The sequence below is a fragment of the Tupaia chinensis genome, unplaced genomic scaffold (genome assembly GCF_000334495.1).
Source record: "Tupaia chinensis unplaced genomic scaffold, TupChi_1.0 Scaffold143986_1, whole genome shotgun sequence".
In the NCBI taxonomy this organism is placed as follows: domain Eukaryota; kingdom Metazoa; phylum Chordata; class Mammalia; order Scandentia; family Tupaiidae; genus Tupaia; species Tupaia belangeri.
Genome location: NW_006203837.1, coordinates 210726 through 217099, shown reverse-complemented (window position 1 = coordinate 217099; position 6374 = coordinate 210726). Strand labels below are relative to the sequence as shown.

The window sequence follows — 6374 nt, the reverse complement described above, 5'->3', positions numbered from 1 at the left end:
AACAACAGCCTAAAAATGGACAAATACTTCAATACTCCTTAAACTGTAAGAATGTTAGAGAAATAGTCTTAGCTCAGACTCTAACTTTGTCAGGTTCATGTAATAAACTCATGCAAATGAGCCTATTTGCATACTTCAAAGAAGCACAGATAGTCCAGAGACTACAGATAAGATAACCTGATTGTCTTACTATAAAAGTGTGAGTACAATGAAAGAATGAAGACTGAATCTGTAAATGAGAACTATCAAAAATTTCCATTTTCAAATGCTATATTTTCTACAAAAAATTCTGATACTCTGAATGATAGTTTCAGTCATAACGGTTAGAGTTTTGGTCACTTACAAAATGTTTTTCTTAGTAATAGTAACCATAAATTGAAAAAGTGCATTTAATTAAATGTCATTTACATCAGCTAGAGACACTGTATTTTTAACATTTAAGAATGTGATCCAAATTAAAATGTACAAAAAATATTGCATATGTCTTATTTTATTCCTTAATAAATTACTTTATGTCTTAGTTTAGCCTCTGATAGACCAAAAAAATTGCCCTGGAAATGAGCAACAAGCTGAGATAAGACTTGGAGAAAAGAGCAGACATCAGCTAAACAGGAGAGGCAGTGAACTAATGGTTTTATATAGATGATACACTGACCTAATCCCTTGAGATGTAAGTATGTGTACATGTATACATACACATATATTTTCCCTTTTCATTTAGCTTCCCAAAGTCAGAAACACACTATTTGTTGCTTTTTCCATACAAAAAAGTATTAAAACTTAAATGAATCTTAGAAAATATCATTGTGAATAACCTGGGTTCAAAGAAGACAAGGATCTAACCCCAAACACTATAGCACTCAAGCACTATAGCATACTCCTTCTTTGCATTCTTTTTAAGATTAGGTTAGCAGAGTTTAATGATTTACCTCTCTCCTTTAACCACTTCAAGAGAGAAAATTTGAACAAGACTTAAGCGGTCAACTTCACTACATTCCATATATATACATTAAACAGGAATATTAGATACAAATGGTCTTTGAATCCAATTTTATAACAATGGCTTAAAATAGCATATTTGGTCAGCTACACAAACTGAGTTAGGCAATATGTGAAATGAACTAAGTCACTCTAGGTCATTTGGATCTAACAGCTGAAAATTTCCTCAGTAATTCAGTGTAATCTCATTTTACAAGATAACTAGCTCAAGTTTCATCTTTATGTCAACAAGATGAGCATGTTCTCTTACGTTTGTTTTTGTGAAGCATACTGTACACTATATGCTTTCATCTATATATGTATATATTAATAAATCACAATGCTCAAATATTTAGTGCATACTAAGGATGTAAATCGAAGGTGTCAGTGTGCCTCCTGAGAGCTGTGAAAGATAATACTCTACTCCTCTGATGCTTTTCAAAAGTCTTCACTGTCAGTTTAATAAACTAAATATTCATACACCATGTGAACTGAAGCTGAAAGAGAGAGAAACCAAGTTCACTCACATATGCTATAATATTGTCTCCTTAACCAAGGACGAATTTAATCTAATTGACTTGATCTGCCACAAATTTCTACTGTTTTTGTGTCCTGTGAAATAGGTTGAACTACAAAATTCTAAGGAATATTTACAAATCTGTGGCATGATGGTTGAGATGCTATACTCTCACATGGTCCACCACTGTTCAAGACACTAAAGAATGAGTGATGAGGGTGGAACTCTGAGGGAGGGGAAGGTGGGAAGAAGGGAATTAAAGGGAAAAAAAGGTAAAACATTAATGAACAGAAAAATGGAAAATTATCTGTTGATAATATGCATGGTCATATCATTGATCATCTAATATACGGTGCATTCATGCTGGAAAATTCATTTTATATGCTGCAGTAATATTCAGTAATTGAATATAAAAAATAAATGACAGCAAAAGAAAGAATAAAATCACATATAAAAAAATGAGAAAATAAATTTTAATAGTTCTAGACCTTCAAAACATTAAGAGGTCATAAAAATAAATAATACATTAAAATATTTTTTAAAATAATTTAAAAAGTTAAGATGCTCAATTAAAGGTTGGGTTCACTGTCTTATCAGTCACCATAATTTGTTTTTATTTTCTCTTTTAAACATCTGAAAAAATTATGCGATCATTCAGTGGGTATCCTAAACGGCAACACAAGTGTTTCTGAGTTTATTCTGCTGGGAATTTCCAGTTCTCAAGAAATTCAAGTTTTATTTTTTGTAATCTTCTTTCTTGTCTATGTAGCCATCATAGTGGGAAACAACCTCATTGTGATATCTGTGATATTTAATAACCATCTTCACTCCCCCCATGTATTTCCTTCTGGCCAATTTGCCACTTTTTGATTTATGCCTTTCCTCTGTGGCAACCCCCAAAGTGATCTCAGACTTCCTTAGAAAACGCAAGACCATCTCCTTGGGGGGCTGCATGCTCCAGATGTTTTTCATGCACTTCTTCGGGGGTGGTGAGATGTCTCTCCTGATAGCTATGGCTATCGACAGGTATATTGCCATATGCAAACCTTTGCACTACAGGACCATCATGAGTCGCAGGATGCTCGTTGCATTTCTAGTGCTCTCATGGGCCATTGGGCTTATACATACCACAAGTCAAATGGTTTTCACTGTAGGTTTACCTTTCTGTAGTCCCAACATTGTGGACAGCATTTTCTGTGACCCGCCTCTGGTCATCAAGCTTGCCTGTACTGAGACCTATATCCTGGAGATTTTGGTGATTGCAGTGAGTGGGCTCCTGTCCCTGGTCTGCTTCATTCTCTTGCTCATATCCTACATCATCATGTTGGTCATCATCTGGCAGCACTTCTCCAGTGCACCTTCAAGGCTGTGTCCACACTGTCTGCTCACATCACTGTAGTAACTCTCTTCTTTGGCCCTGCTGTCTTCATCTATGTTTTTCCATTCAACAATTACTCTGTAGATAAGTTTCTTTCTTTGTTTTACTTTATAATCACTCCCTTCCTTAACCCAATTATTTACACTCTGAGGAATCAGGAAATGAAGGAAGGTATTAAGAGACTGAGCCATCAGCATATCGGCTCCTGGATGGCCACCTAGATATTGTTTGGGATTTATATATTGGACTGGGTATGTCTTCTGGTATTTGGGAGTTTTGAATCCTAAACATTTTTTCAAATAATTAAAATTAAAATACTATGTACCATCTTTTTTATTCACTTCCTATTCCTATAATTAAGATAATATTATTTAATATTTTAAGGAAAATACTCATAACTAAGGTAATGTCTATTTACACACATTTTCATGTTTCTTCTCTTAAAATGGTTGACTGTCCTAAGTGAATAATAAATTGTAACAAGGGATAGAGTTGGCTCTTGAAGTTAGGCTGAATTTGTTTAATGATACTAACAGTGAGTTCATTGAAAGTTTACAATGAGGTCTTCTAAAGGTAAATACAAAGCCTAAAATTATGCAAATCCAGTAGGGTATCTCCTAAGATCATATCTTTACCTTATAGAAAACGTATCTGGAAAAGCAAATGTATGTTCCCTCCTTATTCCTTATTCAGTATCTTTGCCTTAAATTTAAACCTAGGCCCAGTCTGTTAAAAAATTCAACTTACTCTGGAAAATTCAGTTGTCTTGGCAATCAAGTCAGGGCATCCAATTCTTGTACATACTGTCTTTCCAATTTAGTTAGTAAAGTGTGTATTTCTTACAAGGATCTTTTCAAAGTGTAATGCCACACTAAACACTAGCACATATAGCCTTAGCAGATCAATTTTTTAAAAGTCTTAAGTTTCAATGATAGGTCTGATTGATTGCTAGTGCTAGGTGGGCTACAGTACTAAATAAAGTTTTAAAAAAGAAAAAATTCTAAGGGACACACATGGGTGCAATGGAAAATGCAGTGCTCTAGGAGGCTTACTCATATTGGAAGTTTCCAGATTCAAATCTAGAGACTTCCCCGAGTGTGTTGAGTGCTGTGATGCTGATGATCTGGATCTGGCTGAGACTGGGCATGGATTGTGGCAAAGGGATCCTGTTGATGGGGCTATCAGTCTGTTTTACTCTGTCTCTTTCACTCATGGAAGGAATAAATAAACACATTTCGGAAGCTCAGGCAGTGTGGGTGAGAAATCTACCAGCTATGTCTGCTTTGGCTTTTGGAGGTTAATGTTACTGTCATTCATAGTCTCACCACCTACACTTCTTTGCATTCTTTCCAAGGAGGTTATAAATGTTGGAAAATCGTGGAGTGGTTACATATAAAAATATACACAGCAACTTTTCTCGAGAAAATGAATTCATTCCTAATCATATTGTTAGTTAACATTTAAAATGTTGCTTGCTTAATTATATTATTGTACCATAAAGTTATATTAGAGTCTCCTGCCATGATCTTCCTCTAGTGTGGTTGAATCATCATAGTCTCTATAATTATAAAAAACTTAGTGAAATTCTAAACTTCAGAATAATTGATTGATAAACTCCACTGATTCATTGATTACCATTAATGAATGAAGGTCATTCAGAATAATGAAAACTCCCTCTCAGGCCAGCAGATGACAAAGCTGTTACATAGTTGGAGTCCCACATGGCTGGCAGCAGTTCAAGTCCCAGACACACTGTCTTGAAGCTCACACTGAGCCCGTGTACTTCCATGCTCAAGATACTGGGAGGAGAGGGGATTTCAGTGTGGCCATCTCCCTGGGGGAGTGATTTCTCACTTTTCTTCTCACTGACTCTGTCTCTTTATCTCTCTGGTGAATGCGTGCCCTCAGGCACAAACCTCTTTAAAAAAGAAAACTCCCTCTCCCTCAACTCCATTAAATGGTAAAAAGATTTTTCTGTATGTTAAGATTTGGTGAATTATTTATAAATGTCTTTATAAGCATGACTTAGTGTAGATACTTTATATTGTAAGTTTACTTGAACAAAAACACGTAATTATCACGTTAGTTATAATTCAGACTCACCATATGAAATGAGAATTATAATTTCCTCATTCTATCATCAATGACAGGTTTATTTTCAATAAATGTGCTCACCCACCACCACCCAAACCTCTTGGGGTAGTGTTTCTAGAGCAAGCACTTTCTAGAAAAACTTCACATGGCTGATACTTTCCATGAATTCATGAATTCATAATCCACTTAAGCCATGAGGACAAGCCCTTGATCTAAACTCTAGGGAAAACCAACTTGTTTATTTTAATGATTCCCTCTGAGGGTTGTTCACCAGTCTACATTTGCTGTATATGTTTCCTATCTCCTTTTTTTTCCCCAGCCTTCAAATGATTGCCATATTTTTTTTCCTGGAATTAAAAGATGTGACCAATATATATTCAGAATCTCACTGTCACTACCTGTCTTTAAAGAGGCCACTGCTCTACCAGAACTGGTAGGTTTAAATAAAAGTGCTGACAATATATCCCAATTATATACTTTAATTAATTAGGAGACACTTTACATAAAACTTGTAACTGAATGCAAACCATATTATTCTTATAATGTGGGCAACTGTGTAAGACAATTTGGATAATGAGCATCTGGACAAATGTTTGTAGTACAAAAAAGAGGCAAAAAAATCATTCTGTGACTGGTAAATAAATTCTGTTCCCATTTCTGATCCATGGGGTCAGTTTTATAATTCAAGCTTAAGATCTTGGATCATCAACTTGAATCATTTCTATCCATGGGGGAAAAAGGGCAGAATAATTTACAACAGGGTAACATCATGGAAAAATTAGACTCCTCTATGGTTAATTTTTACATAAGTGATAAATCATCTAATAAAATCTCAGATCAGGAAATCAAAGCATTGACTTATTGGGTCTTTTATTAATTTAATAATCTATATGTTCACCTTCCCATATTGAGTGTTTATTTTTATTCAGAAAATATTTATGGAGTGCCATGTGAGATAAATTATTAACTTAAATTAATTCTTCTCATTTCTTCTTAATTTTTACATTTATTTTCTTGACTAAAGACATATAACTTTTCAGTCAATAAAATTAATTTTACTGCATATATATTAATTTTTGATAGTTTCAATCCAAGGACTATCCCCTATTTTTCTCAAATAACTGGCCTTTTTCTACCTACATCTTAAAAGATTTTTCCTATTTTATTAACTTGAGCAATATATAAGAGTCCCTTTTCACTTATAATGTTGAGACCTTTTTTATTAAATATACAAGTGCGTTCTTTTAATTAAGAAGATATCTAGAGTGGGTATTTTTGCAGAATATCTGATTTTTCACTTATCTTTTTTTAACTGTTTTTTTATTTCAATTTATTTATTTGCATTCATTCACTGTACATCATTACAACATACAAAATGAGATTTTCCATCCAGAGTACACTGTATAT

General features: G+C 34.1%; 1 pseudogene; it reads left to right on the top strand.

Moving 5' to 3' along the window:
* Nucleotides 1-1700: 1700 nt before the first annotated feature.
* Nucleotides 1701-3094, top strand: LOC102486299 (olfactory receptor 4K13-like; annotated as a pseudogene).
* The last annotated feature ends 3280 nt before the right edge of the window (nt 3095-6374 follow it).